Below are 23,019 nucleotides of genomic sequence, written 5' to 3'. Positions count from 1 at the left end.
GAACCTTGCTTGTGTGTCCCAAGGTGAGGATTAATCTATTAATGTTTGTAAAAAGCTACGTAAATGATCTGTATCATGCTGACAGGTCAAGTACTGCATTGCTTGCTGGCTGCTTCTCCTGACAGTTTAAGATATATGCCAGACATTGTCTATGCCTTCAGAAGGTGTTCTCTGATGTAGCTTGACTGGCTTAACCCTCTCAGGATTTGGCCCTACTTGTTCTAGCTTACTGATTGGGTGATACAGCAGAAATATGCAAGGCTGATGCTTTTTTACACAGCCTAGAATACCATAAATACATAGGTTTGTGCTTATGCGGGATGATGAGCTGAAAGGAATCTTCTTGGATCTGTTATAGCACATGTGCTGTTCAGGTCCTGAAGGACACAGAGGAAGCAACGAGGCTGAGCAGAGATCGGTGCTGGGCCCGGCTCTGGGCAAGAGGCAGCAGCAGAAGCTACTTCTGAGAGCAGTTGGCAGGATTTGGCCCTGCTGCACCTGCAGGAGCCGCAGGTGCTTGGAACAGCTGTGAGACTCAGCATAAGCCCCTTTGAGAATGTGAGGCTGTGCTTGAAATATGGGAGCCTTTGTCCTGTGCTTAGCACGTAGATTGCAGCTATTATCAGTTGCTGAGATCAGAGCCTGACAGTGGTAGATACTGTTCAAACAGTACGAGGAACACCCTCTTCTAGAGAATTAAATTCTGAGTCAAAGAAACTTTCGTAACTAGCTCTGCAAGCACACAGAACAACAAAAGATGGCCAAAAGGTGAGTAACTAGTTTCACTGACTGCTTTGCTGCATACCTGGTCCCAGTTATCAGCACTACATGTGGATTTTTTTGTATGAATGATTAATATTTCATGATCTTTAATGCTTTTTGCTGTGAAGATCGTTTGCCACTGTTTTTTGCTGATATCTTTGTGGATGTATCTGTACTTTTCCTTAAATACCTAAGCTAGAAAAAAATCCTGCAGCTTGAGGCAGGGGCTGTTCTTGGTACAAACTGTTACTACACAAGAATAGGACAGCTGAAAGAAAGTGATTTTCTGTGATTCTTCATTGTCACATGGTCCTCTTCTGTGAGGTTACTGGAGCTGATATCTTACTGTGTGGGTCATTTTCAGATACTCACCCCACCCCGGGGTATAGGGTCAATACATGTGCTAGCAATTTGGATGATTAAGTTATGAAAAAGTATTTTTTGTTTCAGTCGCTATTGCTTGTCTGGGCAACTTTTGCTTTCGAAGCCTCATCCAGTACCTGGTGGACTCAGGGAGAATTGTGCCACTGATTTCTTCCACAGCTGGATCACACGACTGGCTGGTTTCATCACCACCATTGGTACAATTTGCTGTGCTAGAAAATATGAACAAACTGTGTCTTTGCACTTTGTTTCTTTACCTGAGACTTTATTTCCATTTTTTTTCTTGCTTCAGACATTTACATGCCATGTATTTAAGTGCTTCAGCAGATGTTCAGGGCATATCTCTGTGTCCCTGCACAATGCCTCGCACACAGATCACCGCTGGTATTAGCAGAGCTGCTCCACAACTAGGCGCCTCTGAGATTTAGCACACGTCTTGTTTAGTTTCACTCAAAGAGCCTGTTTGTCAGCCACAAAACTCTGTGAAAATGATTGACATTGAAAGGAACTGATTTCTTCTTCCTTCTCATAAAATGACTGTATATCTCTGTTTGGGGTGTTTTATTTACACTCCTACTAAACAACCTGTATAAATGTACCCAGCAGGCATTGATCTAGCTGGATTAAGTAACAGGCAGAGAAAAGGTGGTTGAGCATGGACTTTGAGTGCATCTGATGGATGCAGCTGTGGTTTCAGGTGGCTGCTTCTTAAGGGGTTGCAGGCCCTTGGAGTTCTGCCCCCACCTGACTATGTTGGAGCTACCTCAGGCATGGTTATGTGTGCAGCAGTCCTGTAAATGCAGCAGAAATATAGCTGATGTTAGTTATAAAAGACTGCGGATTGGAACAGGAGGAATTTATCAGCCATGTTTGGGAGACTATAAATACCTTGTTTACTGTTCTGTTAAAAAAAATAAAGTGTAAAATTATAGCAAAATAATGAAGACCAAACATTTGTCTTTCTTTGATGAGATACCTAGTAATATTCTAGTGTTTACAGTTTTGACAACAAAATGACACAGAAAAAAAACCAACCCAAAATTAGCATTTACAAGAAGTCAGGAGTGAGAAAACAGAAGGAAGGCAACAGAAACTTATGCTAACAAAGGGATTATGGCTCCTGAGAGAGGGCAATGTGCCATCTATGAAAAGCAGTCATTTTTGCAAATCCCTATTTTCCTGGTTAGCAATACCACCTGGCAACAGTGAAGGAGAGGCAGCTCATACAGTGCTTTGACAAGGTGGAAATCATGTGCTTTAATGAAAGGTTTGGTAGCTCTGCACAGCATCCTCCCAGCAGCACGTACTGGGCAAGAGAGTGTTAATGAGCAGTGAGGATGGAGATGCAGTTTCCCAGAGCCAGGACTGATCATGCTGCCAACTTCCCAACTGCAAATGGTGTCCCCAAGTTCATGAAGATGTCCCCCAGGACTCTAAAGGACCTAAATCCCCAGACCCCACCTAGTGCTTTGCCCACTCAGCCATCCGTTCCGTGACAGGCAACAGCGTACGGCAAAAATGTTGTTGCAAGCGCCGAGTGCAAGGGTTTGTTCATAACTGGTTGTGAAGTGTACCGAGGGTGGCGCAGTCACCACGCTGGTAGAGAAAGGTTTGCATGCAGGTATCTATAAGAAGGCTGTTCTGTCTCTAATTATTTGCAAATACCTGCATGTGGCAAAGTGCTGTGCATTCATAAGTCATGCACATTTTCTTCTCAGTAGTGTTTACTTTAGCTCCAGGGAGAGTGCAGAGAGTGTAGCTGTGACCAGAACAGATAACTTTGTCAGAGGAGGGAAGTTACCCAGCTTCACTGACAGATTTTTATGAAGGGTTTCCCAAGGCCAGCCTGCAGCAGCACATCACTACAGATATGCGTTTGACATTTGTAGTCCGAGGAGCAGCGGTATTCAAAGTAAAACACTGCCAGTGGGTTTCCATAAAATGCCTGATTCTTGGATTATTTGTGTTGAGGTTTGAATGTAGCTATGAGTTGTACAACCCTAAGCTTTCTCTGGGAAGGAATTCACCAGCCTACATCTGTCTTCCTTTCCCTGCCCTGCCCCAAGCACAGTGAGCCACAGCAAAGCTGCTTTGCTCTGCAACTACCTGCAACAAGCTTCTGGAGATGAAGCCACTTCCTGTCAGTAGGCAGCTCCTGCTTTGGCTTGAACCCTCCTAGCAAGCTCCTGGAGAAAGGAAAAAGGAATGGGGAGCAGCTGGAAGAGAGAGAATCATGAGTTTGGCTCAGGAGTCATCTGAATGCTTACTTTCAGAAAAAGCCAAAAAATGCTCCTGGCCAAACCTTTGCTTCCTGAAAATTTGACAGAATTAATTTCTTCTCTATGACATAGATTATCCTTTTGGAAAAAAAAAAACCCCAGAGTATCTCTTATTAACCCATGCAGAATAGATTGTCCAGTTTTCCTCTGATTGCTGTGATAGGTCCTAGTCTGATTATAGGCATGGAAGGTAGGCAACTGCAGTCATGATGAAGGCAGATTTATGTGTCCCTGGACAGGTTTTCAGGTAACAAAAAGAATATAAATATTGGATCTATGGAAAGAAGAGGTTCATTATTAAAATCAAATCACAAGCTTGTACTCTGAAAAGGCTTTCTTCTTCAACACAGCTGTCAGCCCCACTCAGGTTTTAAATTGGAGTTTGTGTAGTGTAACTCTCACTTTCTATTTAAAAAGCAAAGTCAGAATCATTAAACTTTCGTCTTGGGCTTTTAAAATACAGGAAAGCTAATATAGTTGCTATACTAATGTAGAGTTATGAGCTTTTAGGCTCTCCAGTTTTTGGCAGAGAAAGGTTACATCTTTTGATTCATGGAAGAAGACATTTCCCTATATATATTTGCTGTACACTTTCTCTTCAGAAAAGAAGTCTTCCTCCCTTCCTCTCCTCTGGACCATTTGGCATGGCGCTTTGGTTTGTAACAGCCTGTTCTTCACTCAAGAGCTGGCTGCATTTCCGTCACCAGTCACTGTGCAGAGCTTCTCTGTGAATTATTGGAGTGTGCTTGGCATCTGGAGATCTAAGGAACTGGAAGGTATTTCAACTGTGAGACTGTAACTTGAAAGGATTCTGGAAATGCGAGGCCAAGTCTGTGGTCTGACTGAGGCAGTGCCTGTACCAAACAAAGTCTCTGGGTGATGAAATGTCCCCTGTCAGAGCTGTGGCACGTGCAGTGTGGCTTCCGGCTTCGTCGTGAAATAAGGTGGTTTAGAGGGTGATGCAAAGTCCTAACCTTGTAAGTAGAACAGGGGTCGGATATGTTACCTGTGTCAGTGAGGTTTGGGAGAAGCTAAGCAATGATAGGATATGCAAAATAGGACTTAGCTTGAGTTCTTAAGTTAAACAGTCTTGTGTGAATGCAGTTAACCAGCTGGGAAGTCTTTGGGAGAAAAATTACTTCAAAGAAAGAGGAAGCTTTGGTAGATTGTTACTGTATCAGGAAGAAATGGAAAGGAATTTAATTTAAGGATGCTTTTCTGAGTTGTGTTAATTTATTTTCATTCATCATTGGTGTTGATTAACACTGAACTGACAGGACAGTGTCATTATTAATGCATAATTTATCTTCTTCTTTAGCAAAATAGCATGTATCATAGCAAAAAACCCAACCAACCACACAGGAAATCTGCGCATTTTATTTGTGGAGTTTTCTTTATACCTCTTCTTGAAGTCTCTAGAGCCATAGATCAATTGCTAGTGTTTAGTGACCCGCTGCTCAAGAATGTAGGGCCTGTGGGTGGGTCTTCTTCTATGGCTGGCACTTGTATAGTGTGTAATCTAAGATGACACTGACCCTTGCAGCCTTATGGGAGTAAAATTTTCAGCAGAATGAATTGTTCCTGTATATTATTTTCAATGTACTCTGTTATAGGCCCAAACTTTTTTTTCATCATCTTGAGCGTATGTCCTACATTTCTTCTCTGCTCTTTTTGTTGCATGGATTTGATTGTAGCCAACAGCAAAGGTCAAAAGACATTTTGCTGTTTCTATTTCTATGTTTCTGTTAAGCTGAATTAAACTGTTGGTACTGCAAAGTGATTTGTTAAAAAGCTTATGCTGCAAGTCTTCAACCAGTATAAACAGAAGCTGAGCAGCATCAGTTTAAGCAAGATGGTCCAGAGAGACAATGTGGTCCCAAGAACAGATTACTGATCTGGAAACTGAGAAAAAGTTTGGTTCTCTGGCGCTTTGATGGGCAGCTTCATGAATTTAGATAGAGTTTTTCATCTTGCTCTGTCTCAGGTTTTCTGGATGGATGGTAGGATAATATTGGATTTTAAAGCACTTTGCACATTCAATTTTTCAATCACATAGTCTTATTCCTTTCACACCTAACATTAATCAGTACAACTGCCTGTTTAATTTACATTACAGATAGGTTCTGAAATCATAATATCTAGGATTGTTGTGATATTGATCATTGAATAAGTTGATTATATTTACCAGTGTTTGTGAGCATTCACCAGAAGTTATCATTTCTCAGTGCAGAATTGAACTAGCCATGAGTTTTGGCCATCAGGCAGCCTTCCATTTCTTTCCTACATAATAAAGCAAATCCAGGAGTTTTAGAGTGCAAATTATTCCAATAAGAAATTTCAGGTTAACCTGAACTAATATTTAGTTCAGTCTTTTAAATTTGTCTTCAAATGGCATTTGGAGAAGTTTGCCCCAAGTGTCTTTTTCCTTTTTTTTTTTTTTTTAAAAAAAATAAATCCCAAATATGTGACTCATACAGGATCTTCAACTTTTTCTCTTAGAAATTCCTTCAATGTTGTGAACTGGAGATACCTGAAAATCTCTTCTATGATTAGTGCTCATATCCCAGTTTTTCTACGTGAGGAAAGTCCTTTCTGTCGTCAGAGTCTGAAGAACACTGTTCCAGTGCAAGGCTTCTGCATCTGCTGTGGGTTTTAGGTGGTCCATAGCCACAAGGTGTTTTTTTTTCACTGGTATGCTTATTTCTCAGAGTCACCTCACTCCAGCACTCCTTGATATATTGCCTGGCACCATGAAAGGGGAGAAAATTGATAAACATCTCCCTAGAGGACTATTTGGCTTTGGAAATACAAGTAGAGCAAAATGGATACTTTACAAATGTAAAGAAAGTTTTTTAACAGAGAAAGCATCCGTCCTACAGAGATGACAGGACAGCTGCTAGAATAGAAAACAGGTCTGTGTGAATGTGCAGAATATCTTGGACAGCAATTCATAACGTAAACATTTTGGTTTGAAAATTAAGTTGAAAGAAACATTACCAACCTCCTGTTTCTAGGCATGTTGCTATTCGTTTACTTATCACACCAATTCCATGGGACTTGGTGCTCTCCCTGGGTGTTACAAGAACTCTGAGACTTACACACAGTCATTTCCAATAACTGAATTTGCATAATTCAGATACTATGAATATTTAATTTATTGTTAGCAACCTCTTTATTGCAAGTAATATTTTCAAAGAATCCATTATATTTTAAAAAAAATAAATCAGGGTTAAATTTGTCTCTCTGTTTTGGAGGAATAAATCCAGATTAGCTTTCCTTTTACCAGTAATTTTGCACCAGGTTTTGTGAACAGAGTTTGGCTTGGTGTCAATTGAATAAAACGGTAGCAAAATATACGTTCCTTTCCCTAAATCCTTAAGAAGAATTACCAGTATGCTACTGAATACTCATAAGAAAGAAGTGAAATATAGTGTGGCTATATTCTTGGTCCTATTCACATTTAATATGGGCATTGTTTTAAATTACTGGCACTATATTAGAGTATGTCAAGATGCATCATAGAAACAGATATAATTTACCATGACCTTGAGGGAACATGATGTGTAAGTTGCATTACATTAGCTATCAAAATATGTTCTTTGCATAGTAGAGTACCCACTGCAGACAAAGAACATGAGTTGTTTGGCATACGTTATAGAGTTAGGAGACATATGCAAGTAATCTCCCCAGATCTATAGCCACATAATTTGCATCTTTTTTTACGAGAACAGGAATAAGCTATAGGACAAAAAAAGAATCCAAATGGCTTTGCTCCATATGCAAGGTGACACTATTTGCTGAACAATGGAAACCTCTGAATGTCAGGAAGCACATAACTGACGATGACTGAGCACTGGAACGGCTTGCACAGAGAGGCTGTGGAGTCCCTGTCCTTGGAGATATTAAAAAGCTGTCTGGAGATGGACCTCAGCAACTGACTGTAGGTGGCCTCGCTTGAGCAGGGGAGTTGGACCAGGTGACCTCCAGACATCCCTTCCAACCTCAGCCATTCTGTGCTTCTGCGATATCCACAACTCCCAACAGTGATAACTTGTTGAAGCAATGTGCCGATGTACAGGAGTTAGGAAATTCAACTCTTCCCATAACTCCTTTCTTCACTGGCCATCCCGATGGCCTTGCCAGGCTGTTTGGTGCATTAATTGTGACCTTTTCACTCCTAAATCCCAAATCCACTTCTCTGCTGTGTCACAGAGCTCCATCCCAAACTCTGAAGAGGTGTGTCACCTCACTCTCATGTCTTCGCAGGTATGCTGCTGCCCGCAGGAGTGTGGGACCTGCGCAAGTCGAGCTGCTGCCTCTCTCCCATGCTGTGCTTGCTCTGAGCACAAGCCAGAGGGGCAGCTGCTCCCATGGATCGAGGGCTTGGCTGTCCTGGCTGTGCCGCCTTTGTGCAAATCGACCTTCAGCAACTCTCTTCAACCTTCTGTTCTTCCACCCTCCCCTTCCCATACTTTGTACTGTTGTAATTTTGCAGGCTCTTTGCGCTAAATATCGTTCTCGCTATCTGTGTCTGGTTTCTAGCCCAGACGTCAGCAGGGGTTGCCGCATGCTACTGCAATATAAATGACTAATGATGATGATACAAGGTGTGGGAGTTGGTTGCCTGGAGTGTTATCCTACTTTGATAACTTTGTTTTAGAAACTAGCTTCTTTCTCAAATTATCTGTTATTTTATCTTATTAGGTCTAGTATTTTAGGACCAGCAAGGGATTTTCTGCTGTCTCTGTTTTGGAGTGCTCATCCCAGGACTTTGAAAGAGCCTTTATATTTTCAGAATTTGGATGGTATTGCTGTGATGGTGCCAGTAGCCTTCAGCATGAGTTGCAGGTTATTGGCACCTTTAAGAGTCAGCTGCAACTGTGTCCTAAAAGAAGCATTCAATAGGATACTGCTCTATTTTTAAATTTGGGCTGATATAGGTAATAATTACACACAAAACAGTAGGTGAAAAGAACATTATCAAGGTTGCACAGCTCAGCACTTGAAGCTAAGAAATGCTGCAAGTAAAATTGTCTCTACTCCATTAATTTGCCGCCTTGCACAGGTATATCAGTCACAGACTATTTTTGCGGGATCTGAGTCTCGCTTCATGTGCATAATAGATGACACAGTTTCTGAGTTCAGTACGTGACTTTCTTTTCACTGTTCAGTGCATAGCTCAGACTCTGCTGCGAAGGCAAAATCATTTGCCGCTGGGGCATTCCAGGGTGTTCCACCATGCAGGTCTTTGCCACATGCAAACACTGACTTATTTCTCTGGGTATCATTACTCCCTAGTATAGTTGGTAACCTAAGGCGAAAAAGAGTAAGATTACAACTATCCATAATTGTGGGTGCCCGATGTAATTTTTAGAGGACCTGGCAGCACTTACTGCATCTCTGTTGACTTCCACTGTGACAGCCAGTATTCACCACTTTCAGATCTTCAAGCCTCCAGGCCCAAGGCAGGCTCCCAGAAAAATGGAACAGGGGAGCAGCTCTGAAAAACGTGATGTGAATGAGTTGTCTTGTTCCTCAGGGCAACATCTCACACCTGCAGACAAAAGACTGGTGCTCCTCTTCTCAGATTCTCCTGCCAAGCTTTTTTCTCTCCTCTTGTATGGCAAATGCACTATTCTCTGACTGCAGGTGGAATTTGGTGGACAGAATAGTGTTTAGTTAAAGCCTACCTGATAACACATGAACAGAAGAAGGTTGAATTCATCCTGGATCACCTTTAATTCTGGGATTTTTGGCTAGTCTTTGCAAATTAATTACAACAGAAAAAACAACAAAGAATTTATTTTTCAAAAGCAAACTGAAAACTTTTTGCTATTCAAATTTTCATATTGAGAACCGCCAATGTCATTCCAACCTACTGAAGTGCTGCAAAGATGCTTTGAACTAACGGAGTAATCAAATGGGAAAAAAAAATACAAAAGGTAATTTCTTTTACAAAACTAATCACTTAACCATATTTTCCGATGCACAAGACCTTCTTCTGCACTTTCATCAAACCAATTCGGCTACAGTAAAATTGAGCGTGCAGTCCTTGCTTCGAAAGTGAAGATACTTGAGTATTCCACAGAGAAGTTGCCAGGTTTTTAAATCAATTAAGTAATAATTGACTTCCAAGCATCCTCTCTATAAACAGCAAAAACTTGTGATTATTTTCCCAGAAAACATTTTTCCTGTGACAAATGGCTGGCATGCGTCATTTCAGTACAAACAGTTATAATTTTTTTAAGTTATAAAAAAGCCTGAACACAGCTTTCCTAAAGTGTCTGTTCGCTCGGATTATTTGCAGTGTCCCTTAATGTAGATGTCATTAATTTTTGGAATAAAGATATAGCTGGAAGTGAAAGCAGAGATTTTAGACTTTCTCGGTTGTTGTTGTACCTGTAAACCAACAGCTCTTTTCTAGAGAAGCTCTAGCGTAATATCCCTCAGGCTTCTGGATGCTCTTCTGATGCATGTTGGTTTTGTAAGGAGAAGTTGCATCTGAGGTAAAGGCAGTTTGGTCTATTACAGGCCAAATTATCTTGTGGCCTTGGCTGAATATAGGGATATTATATAGGGAAAAAATTAATATAAATTTGTGTCACTTCTCCATCTCTTAATATTTCTTAAATGTCTTCTGAAGCAACTCGGTTTTCATTCCACCATGCAGTGGTGAGGGCAAATCTCCAAATTGCTTATGACAGAGGTTACGTGCCTTCTGGCAGATAACGGAGACCTGTCTTTCTCTGAGGCTTGGGTATTGTATTTTTTTTTCTTTTGCAGGGCTTCAATGTATTTTTATTCCTAAAAAAGAATCCTGGAGATGCCCTTGAAATAGAAAATGAGGTGCAGATATCTGAAATGATGGAAAAAAGATACTTTATCATCTCATTCTTTTACATAAGTGTTTCAGCTAATGATAATTTTATCTGGGCAAAAATGGAAATTTTAAGGCTTTTAACATTTTCAGTTTGGCTTTTGCTGAGTTGGTTGGTTTGTTTGTTTAGCTGAATATGCCAGCATCCAGGTATGCTCACTCTAGAGGTATTTTTTGTTGTTTTTCTGCTTTTTTTAGGATCTGGAAAAAATGGGCAGAGGACTAAGAGAAATAACTCTGACTTCAAACTTCAAATATTTATTCTATCATAATTTCTGGGGTGTGGGAGGAAGAGATGTTAGCCCTTTTTTTTTTTTTCCCCTTCGAATGAAAAATGACCGTTCTACCAATGTTGGTATGTATAAATTATAAAATCTTTGGAGCAAGGACAATACATCTTCAGTGCGCAGGCTTTCTACTTTAACACCAGAAAGGTTTTGTCCTTTGTTGCTTCAAAATCCCCTCATATGACTACAAAAGGCAGAGAGAAAGGCAAGAAAAATACCCAGAAGCATAGAATGGCTTCTGTATGAGGAAACAAATAGACAGACCTTCCAGGCCACCTGGGCACACTGCTGGTTCATGTTCAACCAGTTGTCAACCTGTACTCCCAGGTCCCCTTCTGCCAGGCCGATGCCCAGCCACTCCTCCCCCAGTTGGTAGCGCTGCAGGGCGTTATTGTGGCCAAAGTGTAGGACCCTGCACTTGGTCTTGTTGAACTTCATCCCGCTGGCCTCGTCCCATCTACCCAGCCTGTCCAGGTCTCTCTGTAGTGCCTTCCTACCCTCCCGGCAACTCCCCCCCAACTTGGTGTCATCTGCAAACTTACTAAAGGTAGATTCAATCCCGTCATCCAGGCTGTCAATAAAGATATCCCTTAATTATCTTTTGAGCTCATTGCTAGAGGACACTGCACAGAAAAAAAATAATAGCATGAGTTCAAGCAGCAATTAGACAAATTTAGAGAAAACAAATCTATGAAGGGGCCTTAACCCAAACCTCTGGCTGAGCAAGTGGTTGAGCTGCAGATTTCTGGACTCAATTAGGTACAGTGGGGTTAGCATTACTTGGTGAGTTACTTAGTGCATGCTGTGCACCTTTGGCATCAGCTCATGGCAAGGGGACATCTGGTCAACTGGACTGTGGTCTGGCTCTATCTGGCTATTGTTATTCCCACTGCAGCTTGTTTGGCCTTTACCAGGCATCTCACAAAGCAGTTGTGGGCAATCTCCACTGTGGCTAGCTCTTTCTGTCCCTTCTCCACTGATGGGAAAGGAGCAGTGGTGAGACATAAAAGACCTGTTCTGAGCTGATGTTTGGTTTCTTTTCTCCTTTTGCATTGCAGCTGCTGCTTCTGAGGCAGGAGCCCCTCGGGCTCTGCAGGACAGGGCTCAGCAGACACTGTATGAAGAGGGAGCCTAAGAGATCGGTTAGAGCGTGGTGCTGATAACACCAAGGTCGCGGGTTCAATCCCCATTCAGTCCGCATGTGTTGCCTGATCTAGTCGGGAGGCGTCCCTGCCTATGACAGGGAGGTTGGATTAAATGATCTCTAAGGTCCCTTCCAGCCTAGACCATTCTATGATCTGTTCCCCATCAGTGTGTCCACAATACGCAACTTCCATCTTTCAGCACTAACTGCTTGTTGCAGCCGAGCAGTAAACTGTCTGAAAATCAAGCACACATAGACAGGTGTGTTTTTTTCAGAACCAGTGCATTTGCACACATTGCAGAGAGATTTGTGCGAACAAAATATAGATCCTGTCAATTCTTCCTTTCTTCTTGCTGACAGAGGATATCAGAAGGTAACCTCAGGAAGAGTAGATGGAGGAAATATTCTTTTGACTCAAAAGGTCTGAAAAGAAATATCAAGTATTTAAAAGGAGGAAAATGGCACAAGTGTGCTGCTGAGAGTCAAATGCTTCTGCTTCTGAGCATTAGCACCAAGCACAGTATCAGGAAAATGGATTATGAACACAAAATTGGCCAGTCCAAACCAATCAGAATTATACTGAAATTTCAGCATTGTTTGGGCCCAGCCAGAAAATTAATCATCTGTTTTTGTGAAATTTGGACTTTCAATTGTAAATGCTTCCAGCTGTGTTTTAAATAGGCTTTTTTAATTTTGATCAATAATAGAATTAATTTTGTTATCCTTCATAGTGTATCTCGTATCAAAGGAGAGAGGGCTGTAGGTTAAAGGGTGACTTAATCTCATTTCAGTCAGGTTCATTTCTTTCACAAACTACTAGGACTCGTGATTACTTTTGACTCCTGGTATGGGAGACCTTGCTGTAGTGGGAGGACCCAAAGGCTGTTAGTGAGTCTGTGGATAGCACTGTCTGCACAGAGGCAGGTAAAGGAGAGCCTTTAGCAATAGCCTGGTATTTTAGGATTATTATTCTACTACAGATCATAGTTTTGTTTTTAAGATAAGGGTACTTGTATTCTAAATATTTAATCTCTTTATAATAGAGCCTAGGTATCCTGAGCGTTTCAGGGTTGTGTGTGGTCCTGGAGACGTAAATGAGGAAAAGGAAGGTAAAACTGGATGCATGCCCTTTGCCTCCTCTGACTTCTGAGCTGCCTTGGGGACAAAAACATCTGCCAGAACAAACTGGATCAGATCCATGATGAGGCGCAGGATGACCCTGTTTGAGTTCTGCCCTCTGAGAATAACCTCTTTGCTGCTGAGTTCTTCCCTTTATTCTAGAGGAGGTTTTACATTGCTGAGACCTTTGGAAATATCCTGTCTGTAGCACTATAAATAGCATGTATTTCCTACTGACTAAAACCTGCCAGCATAGCAGCAGCCTGACGTGGGGTTATTTTCCTGCTTGAGGACTACATAAGTGTTTGTGTCCTCTCTCCCCCGAGACACCTCTTCGCTCTAGGCACTGGTCTCTCTGCTCACTGCTGGAGAGTGTTATTGAACCTGGCTCACATTTCTGATCTTTCTTCTCTAATGAAAGACCTCTCCCTGGGCACCTTTCCTTGTATCCGCTCTCCCTTCTCTTATGGCAGGTCTTTGCTTTTCTCAGATATTATTATTTGTACCGTATATTAGTTTCTGCTCATTTCATTTCAATTCATCTACTAATCATACATATTGCACATGGCCTGTGCAAGCTGCTGTGTCTGAATGACCTTTTAGAGAAGCTTCTTACAGCCCCAGAACTTCTTTTGGCCTTATCTTGCATTCACATTGCGTATTTTGTTTCCCTGAAATCCAAGTCTAAGATAAATGTAAATCATAGAACATTTTCAGCTGAAAGAGACTGTCAAGATCATCGAGCCCAACCTTTTCTTATCACCACTAAACTATGTCCCTCAGCACAACATCTACTCAGGTTCTGACTCAGGCCATAGCAAGTATACAAATAAGAAGAGTTTCTTGAAGAGCACTAGCCTGCTTGCCCATGGTGCCCAGTATGTCATATCATAGAACAGTTTCAGTTGGAAGAGACCTTCAAGATCCTCTTGTCCAGCTTTTGTCCTAGCCCTATCAACACCACTAAGCCATGTCCCGCAGCACAACATCCACCCATCTCTTAAACACCTCCCTGGATGGCGACTCAACCACCTCTCTGGGCAGCCTGTTCCAATGTTTGACAACCCTTTCAGTAAAAAAATTCTTTTTAATATCCAACCTGAACCTCCCCTGGTGCAACTTAAGGGCATTTCCACTTGTCCTATCACTCTCCACTAGGGAGAACAGACCAACCTCTGCCTCACTACCTTCAGGTAGTTGTAGAGAGTGATAAGGTCTCCCCTCAGTCTCCTCTTCTCCATGCTAACAATTCCTTTCCAAGCCTGGCAGCCCACCTCTGTACCCTCTCCAGCACCTCGATGTCCCTCTTGTAGTGAGGGGCCCAAAACTGGACGCAGTACTCAAAGTGGGGTCTCACCAAAGACGAGTTCAGGGGCATGATCCCCTCCCTGCTCCTGTTGACAACACCATTCCTGATCCAGGCCAGGATGCTGTTGGCCTTGTCCCCCTGGGCACACTGCTGGCTCATGTTCAGCCACCTGTCCATCAACACCCCCAGGTCCGTCTCTGCCTGGCAGCTCTCCAGCCACTCCTCTCCCAGTCTGTAGCGCTCCTGGGGGTTGTTGTAGCCAAAGTGTAGGACCCTGCACTTGGTCTCGTTGAACTTCATAGCATTGGCCTTGGCCTACTGACCCAGCCTGTCCAGGTCCCTCTGTAGAGCCTCCCTATCCTCAAGCAGATCGACACTTCCACCCAGCTTGGTGTCATCTGAAAACTTATTAAGGGTCTGCTCTATCCCTTCATCCAAATCATTGATGAAAATGTTAAATAAGAGTGGCCCCAGTACTGAGCCTTGGGGAACGCCACTCGTGACCGGCCGCCAACTGGATTTAACTCTGTTGACCACAACTCTTTGGACTTGGCCATCTAACCATTTTTTTATCCAGCAAAGCATATGCCTGTCTAAGCCAAGAGCAGTTGATTTCTCCAGGAGAATGCTGTGGGCAACTGTGTCAAATTACTAAAGTCAAGGCAGACAACATCCACAGCCTTTTCTTTATCCAGCAAGTGGGTCACCCTGTCATAGCAGTAGATCAGGTTTGTTAAACAGGACCTGCCCTTCATAAACCCATGCCGACTGGGCCTGATCACCTGGTTGTCCTGCATGTGTTGCGTAATGGAACTCAGCATGATCTGCTCCATCGGCTTCCCCGGAATTGAAGTCAAACTGAATGGCCTGTAATTTTCTGGATCGTCCTTCTGTCCCTTGTTATAGATACGAGTTATACTGACTGACTTCCATTCAGCTGGGACATCCAGTCAGCCAGGACTGCTGATAAACCATAGACAGTGGCTTGGTGAGCACCCCTGCTGGTTGTCTCAGGACTCTAGGATATACCACCTCTAGCCTCATAGGTATTTGGACATTGATGTGAAGCAGCAGGTCTCTGACCACCTCCTCCTGGATTATGAGGGGTACATTTTGCTCCTGCCCCCTGTCTCTTGGCTTGAGGGGCTGGCTTCCCTCAGTACAGGTGTTTCTATTACTAAAGACCAAGGCAAAGAAGGCATTAAATGTGTGTCCCTGCACCCACCAGTGCTTTTCTGAGCAGGATCTTAACTGATAGCTGACAACATATTGTGTTAGTGGAGTTCGGGAGAGGACTTACCCAGTCAAAATGGCACAAGGATGGGGAGTGGATACAAAATCATCACATAATTGAAAATGCAGTCCTTAGAAAAATGACTCTTAAGGAGCAAAAATGTATGTGCCAGGTTTGCCTTCCTCCCACAGATCACTAGCAGCAGTGCAGTATCCACTTAATTACCCTGCTCATCATCTGCCTTGGGGCTGTTCAGGACTTAAGCTGAGCACCCAGCTTTCCCAAGTCTGCTCTTGGAGGCAAACGAGTTTAAAAGGACTTGTTGGGAGGAAAGGACCAAAACTCCACTTGGCTGTGATGTTCACGTGAGGTTAAATCCTTGAGGAGCCTCTCCTCACTTCTTGGTAATTGGAACACCTGAACTCATACTGTGCTTTGTATGATTTCTGCGTCCTCTTCAGTTTGCTAATCAAAACAAGTTTCTGCTGTGTATTTCTTATCCCCAGAGGGTGGAACTATCCTCAGAAAATTAAAGCTCTCTTATCTCTTAATGTGTCATCACAACTAATAGCCTGGGGACTGTAAACAAGTTTAAATATCAAAACAATTTGGCTGCTGATTGTCTGTGATTATGGATTAAGAATACAAAATTTGTGCTCGATGATATTCAAGCTAAATTGAATACAAAGAACCAGATCCTCAGGTGGTGTAAATGGAGGTGGCTCAGCTGCACTCAGGGGAGGTCAGCTGCTTTGTATCGACTGAGCATCTGACCTTAAGAGCTTTTCAGAAGTTTTTATTCTTGTTTTTCAAAGTGCCAGATAACACGTTGCAGCATCAGGCTAATCAGGAGGAGCGCTGAGGGCTCCCAGCAGAGCCCGGACCGTCATCCGCTCCGATGACTTCCCAGAAGCTCCACTTCTGTTGGCTGCACTCTCCACTCGCAGCCTCTTTGGGAAGCTCATAAATAACGACTTGGAAGAGAAATGATTTAAGATTACAAAACTTTTTCAAGAGCAAGTCAAGGTGCCAGCATATTCAAAAGCTGACAGATAAGTCGGGGCAGGTACTTTGTGAGAGATGTGCTTTGTATCTTCGATGTGACAAACATGCTGCAGTAAATTCACAAATGTGAGCTTGCTGCTGCATTTTTCGAAGCCCCGCCACCAAGCCATCATGTTTAGCTCAGTCACTCATGCTGAGTGAAGAGGCAAGTAAGGATTTTCTCCTGTTGCTAGAAATGCTTTGCTCAGTTCACTGGACTCTTTGCAATGACAGTGATGTGCGACAGGTCCCGCAGATTTGGGGAGGTGGTAGTGGGTGTATTTTACAGTACTGTTGGATTTGAAAATTTTCATGTTAGTGTCTTCCTCTTTTGGTAGTATTTGTGGGGTCTCACTTTTGTTGTGGATCATTTTCTGGCATAGGCTGGACAGTTCTTTAAAGATCCTCACAGATTAAAAATTGAGGCAGAGGAAGAGACTGTGAGAATTTCCTGTAGATACATACAAAGTTGACAGTAGTGCAAGGAGGCAAACAATGCAAGGAGTGTCCTAACCACTGAACTGTCTTTTCTCCTCAGTGCAATGCATTATACATGGAATACGTATATTTTCATGAACAGTTTATGGGAATACATATCTTTCTAAAAAGCTGATGTTAGGTTAATGATGGATCTTACAAAATGAAGTGGGAAATACATTCATTTTTATGTGGCAGGAAAGAGCTTTCCTAATGAAGTAGTAATTAAATAAGAAGGATAGTTGTTAAAGAACTGGTAAATCTAGTGCACTCTATCCCTCTTATCTCAGCAGTTTTAGCAGCAGTTCTGGGTAAGAAAAAAGGGGATTTCTGACAAGCATGAAGTCCCACCAGAAAAATATAAAAAGAGCAATGTGTCATAGGAATCTTAAAAATATGAAACAATGTCAAATAAATGAAATTGATTTCTAGAAGAGAATAATAGAGGCTGAAAAAGGTACCCAGAAAGCCAGAAGACTTTTCTGTTTCCTTAATTAGGATAATTATACTAAAACTGACAGCAAATGTTTTCCCAGTAGCAAAAAACACCCACAAACCCCAGCTAGCCGAAATACTGCTTAGAGCATGAGATCTGTGAAGGTTAAAGGCTTGAGTCTGACATTGGGAGAGCACTCCTCTTCTCCCAAGGTCAGTCCTTAAATGTGGAGAAGTAATTTTGATTCTGATCTCTTCACAGTTCAAAGTCAACGCTTACCTTGATTTCAACAATGCTATATTTGGCAAAGTACTAATATAATTGTATTTGGTCCCAGTCTTGTCCTGTTTGAATGTTAAATGCCTCTTAATACTGAGCCCATTGTGCTCTCTGTCTCATAATTTAGATGATGTATAAAATAGAGAGCAGTGTGGGCCCACTGGAGCAATCCCTCTGGGGAAACTGATGGTGCCAATGTCCACACTACACATGTTCTGGGAGTTTTACTTCAGATTTCATCTGGACCTTTGCTGCTGTGGACTGAAATTTCTTGAATTGTTTTTATAGCACATGAAGAGCTCCTGGAGCACATCTTTGGGTGTAGTTTCGCCAAAAAGGATACAGTCTGTGCAATCATGCAGTCCCAAGATCTGTGAGCCAAATACAGCACATAGGTGTGACAGGAGTAACGGAGATGACCTCGAACAAATCACGCTGTGTGTCAGCCCATGTATAAAATCTCAGTTGCTGTTTCCTCGTTGTTCCTTCATGTTCATCATGTCCCACCATCATGCTCAGCTTCTCCTTGCTAATAATTAAAACTTGTCAAGAAGAGAAAAGTGGTTGTACAATCTCCTATCAGAGATTGTCCAGCCCAGGGACATTCTCTCTCTCAGTAAGCACTAACGAGTGTCTGGGAGAGACTTTAATAACCAGGCAGGGATGTGGTGGTATTTCCCTAGAATAGTTAGCTTCCAGAAAATTCACCACGCAAGGGTTTTCTAAGCCAGAGGATTTGTATTTATATCTAATAGCCACCGATACGTGTTTTTTTCTTTTGTGAATTATTTAGCTACTTTTAAAATTTATGTTGATTTTAGAATCTAGTGTCCTGCAAGAAAGAGTTTGACACTGACTTCATGCTGCACAGTTTGGATTTATTAAGAAGAGAGTGAAGATATTAATAAGAGGGTTCAAATGCCCCCAGGTTGCCTCTACTCACATTAATCCTAGAAATAGGATTGTCTAGCACATGTAGTAATGGAGTCAGCATGCCCAAATTAAGTGTTGATGGATGCAGTCAATGTGCAAATCCACCCCATCTGGGGCTCTGCACTACTGTGTGAGGGTTTACGTCGATGTGAATGGGAAACTCTGCCCAAACCATGGAATGCAGAGAGATCCATTGTACCTTCTCTAGTTTTTTTCAGAGCCAGAGGGGCTTGAAGTTTGGATTATGACCATGTTTCTGTGGGAGCCAGACTGCTGACCCAAAAGCACTCAGCTCTTGCGGGAATCAGTCAGCAAGGTCTTCACCCTTCCCTCTGATCCTTGTGTTCCAGGCCTGGGATTTTATCAGATTGTATTTGTGATCTCACTTGATGTTTCGAAAAAACAGTGGAATGCAAACATTTGGCCAGAGGGAAAACCTCCCAGTTACTGAAGGGGAAAAGAACACGATATCCAAATGACTCACAGCTTTGTGGGTGAAGCAATGGCTGCGAGCCATAGCTTGGGATGTGGGTTTGTGGTCCGAGGCCACATAAACAGGATATCTTAGGTTGTGAGGTTGGCATTAATTGCTTTGGTAGGACTTATCCTGTGAATTCCCGGAATTTGCTTGTTAAGATATCACTGACTGCATGGTGGCGATTAACAAGACAGGGAGGGCATCCACCTGATACAACCAAACCCTCCTCCGGCCAACAGTTAAGGGCATTTATGACAAAGCCCTTCCGTTGCTAAAAGAGGTAGGACCTGCAGGAGGAGTTGCAGGCGGCTGTGGCAGGAGGAACTGTGGGGATGAGAGAGTTTTCTGAGGCCTGGAAGGGAATCTGAAGGGGGGCAGCAGGAGCCATCGTTCCTGGGAGGTAGCTGGTGCCTCTGAAGTTTTTTGCTTCTGGGACAGGTTACCCAAAGATCTGTGGGATGAGCACGCTCTGATGTCTGCTGCAGTACCCCTCTGCCTGGTGTCCCCTGCTCCCGCTGACTTGCATCTGCTGAGGGTACTCTCAGGTTACCAACTGTTATTCTTGTTTTCCTCTGAATCACTTGGTGACGCTAAGAAAAAACACGTAAATGCTAATGCAGGTGTAAGTATGAAGGTTAGTGGCACCTCCGCAGACCTCTGCTTCTGCCTTACTCACTACTAATCACTTGTACCTGCTGGGATTCAACCATAATGCCTGTTCTAGGAAGTCTGCAGCAGTTACTCACTGTCCTAAACATGAACTTGCAGATGTGAGAAAATACAGGTTGTTTTTTTCCGGATTCTCTGTCTTTCCTCTCAGTCTTTCTATTGCAGAATTTCCTCACCTCTCCCACTCCTTTCCATCCTTTGAGACTCTGGTCACTGCTCTGTGGCTGTGCAGCTCAGGAGCTCAGTGGAGCTGTAGGTCAGGGCTCCCCTCTAGTGATACCAGCTGGGGGGACCCTGCGCCTGTGCAGGTGCTGGCCTGTTCTCAGGGAGCCTCCACCACCCTGCACATCCATGCTGGGTGGGATCCATGCTCTGCTGGCTAGAGGAGGGAAGAATGTTGGAAGCACCTGTACCTGCTTTCTCTTCCAGCCAAACCCCTCCTGTAGGCAGAAGCTGTTGCGGAGTATATTTTGCTACATCCTACTACTGCTTCCTGCAGCAGAAGCATCATGGGATACAGTTTACAGCTTGGGAGACAACTGCAGGGCATCGCCTGAACCCAGCTGTTTGCAGATCAGTTGGCTTTGGGGAAACAGCCAACATTTTTCAGTTTTCTGGGGTGCTTTGGTTTGCCCATGAGGTTAGAATTTGCAGTGTTAGATAAGCACAGATAAATATAATTTATCCATTTCTGACCTGAACAATCACATGTTTCCTCGGGTCTCAGTGCCTGGCTCGAAGACTAAGGGATCTTCTTTGTGGCTCCAACAGTGCTGGGAGTCAGGGTTGGTCCCACATATGAAGAATCTTTTTTTTGAAGCAGTTCAGAGGCTGGGGCTGCTGCTTGGGAAATGGCTGTAATCTCCCTGCAGGCAGATCAATACATTTCAGCTCACTGCGCTGCAAGTAACTTTTCATCGTACATTAAGAATGAGGAAAATAAAAGCCAAGATGGATGTTATTTTGGTTTTGCTTTTATTTTGAATTATTTATTAGGAAGTTACTGCTGTCTTCCTTCTGAGGAGGCAAAATGCCTTTGTCTATGTTGACTTTTTCTATTAAAAAGAAACGAGGTCTTCCCAGTTTTATTTCCCTCACTCATTTGCTTCTTGGTACTGAAGTGTATATCTGGGGTCTCCACAACTTGACAAGAGGGTGTTCTGTAGTCGTAATGCAGGCAAAGTCCCCAGTGATGCTAGTGGACTCACACCTCATTGGTACCTTTCTAACCAATTTTATAACAACATTGCAAACAAGTTATATGAATGATTGCTGGCACATAAGCCAAGAGCATTATGGAGGGCTGTAAGTAATCTGCAAGCTAGATGAACTATCATTTTAATTAAGCATTTACTAAGTAGCTAGTAAAAATATTAATCTTTTAAACTGAACTTTTAATATAACACATTATGGGGCAAAAAATCTGCACTTGGATCCATTATTAATATCAGTTTGGAAGCTCAAACTAACAATAAATTTGATGTTTTTCTTCCTAAATCTAGGTTATCCTGAAGGGGAGGATAAAGAAACTGGCCACCAAGATGGTAATCACTAGTGGAAATGAAGAAGATAAAGGCAGTCAAGAAAAGGAAAGCAAAGAAGAAACCATCTTGGCAATGCTTGGAATTATTGGGACAATTCTGAATCTCATTGTGATCATTTTTGTGTATATTTACACGACATTGTAAACTAGAAGGCATGCAAATAGACCAGATAAAACGGCCATTAAGAGTGACTACAAACACTGCTGACTATTGACAAGTTGTTTAATCAGAATTGACTCTGTATTATATTAACACATCATAAAAGCACTGCCTGAAGGCAGCGAAGACTGAAGCACAATTAATTGAACAAGACTTTTTCACACAGTAACAAGCTTAACTCTTCTGTCCTGCCCGCTTCCTTTCGGTTTTCAGTTTGGGGGAAAATGACTGCCATTATGTAAGTTGTAGCTTTGAAAAAATCCACCAGGGATATGTTGTTTTAACACAATTAAAACAAAAAGAAAGAAAGAAAGAAAGAAACTGTACACTATATACCATTAGAAATGTATCCTGTATACCCGCAAAGATTGAACTCAAAGATAGCTTCATAGCACAGATCATGTGTCTGTTAGGTCAAATGTTTTTTTTCTCTCAGTTTGTGCTTTTACTTATATTGAATCTGACAAGCTTTTTATTTAGAATGAACATATGGTGCAATCATGAAAAAAACCAATTCCATTGAGCAAGGCCTGCCTAAACCTGATAAAATGTTGGAAGAAACACATTACATGGTTATTTTTCTTTTCTCGTTTGCTTAACGTCTGTGTCTGTTCATACCAATGTTTATAAATATATATTTTTAATAAATGTGCTATATTTTTAGCATGAACCAAATATTTTGAGACACTTGTATTCATGCAGCTAAATTTTGTTTAATGAAGTGCCCTTTTTGACAATGGATGTTATTTTTCTCAGCAATTATACAGCAGTCTTGTTTGCAGCCCTCTCACTGTGGTCTGAAGCAAGCTTACATCATGCTCATATGCATGACTTGAAGTTGGAATGTCAGCTGAAAAGCATTGCTGCTTAATACGGGAAATAGCAAAAGATTGTAAGGTGACCTTTGGAGACTGGTTGCAGAAAGAAGGCTCTATTTATAGTTTAAAAAAAAACACACCACAGATGAAAGGAATATCGAGGCATATTACAAAATTTGCAGAATTTATGGCTTTCAAAATCTGGTCACACTCTCTAAGTACCTGTATTGAGGGAAGCGAGCAAAGGTTTATGCAGTTAAATAGAAAAATTTAGAAAGCCTGTAGTGAGGGGCTTAAGCAAAATGCAGACTGTAAATATGGAGTATATTTAAAATGTGAGGATCATTAACCCTTCATGCTTCTCTGACATGTGCTTTAACAGAGGTTGGTGCAGTGAAATTCTCTGACTTGTGTTTTTGACAGGAATGTACAATGATGATGATGACCATTTTTCTTCAGAGTTCAGTACCTATAAATATATGAAGCATTAAAAATATGAGACCTCAATTTTGCCTCAAGCTGCCTAAGTATGTTGCCCATTAACTCTGACATATCCTCTTGAAAAATATGTCAATTAATTGTTTACTGACTTGTGGTTTGGATGGCATCCTCGGATACGGAAGGGGGTTACTATTGAAGCCAGCAGGAGCTGTAAAAAGTTTGATCCTAGAGTTTCATTGATTTTAGTGATCAGTCCTGTCCTTCTGGAATCAGTAATGAGCTTTTCACCATTTTTCCAGGGGCTAAGACTGGCGTCAGAAGTAGACAATTTTATTGCAGGATATAA

At 42.2% G+C, this 23,019-nt stretch overlaps 1 long non-coding RNA gene across 1 annotated transcript in view; it reads left to right on the top strand.

The window, feature by feature from the left end:
- LOC104279417 overlaps positions 1-22,089 on the top strand; it is a 31,016-nt gene extending 8,927 nt beyond the window's left edge. Inside the window, exon 2 of the long non-coding RNA XR_717862.1 lies at positions 21,214-22,089. This is a non-coding gene — a long non-coding RNA (uncharacterized LOC104279417). The remainder of the gene's footprint in view (positions 1-21,213) is intronic.
- The last annotated feature ends 930 nt before the right edge of the window (positions 22,090-23,019 follow it).

This window comes from Apaloderma vittatum, unplaced genomic scaffold, assembly GCF_000703405.1.
Source record: "Apaloderma vittatum isolate BGI_N311 unplaced genomic scaffold, ASM70340v1 scaffold7189, whole genome shotgun sequence".
Classification (NCBI taxonomy): domain Eukaryota; kingdom Metazoa; phylum Chordata; class Aves; order Trogoniformes; family Trogonidae; genus Apaloderma; species Apaloderma vittatum.
Note: the sequence above shows the minus strand (reverse complement) of the source record. Positions and strands in the feature narration are given on the sequence as shown.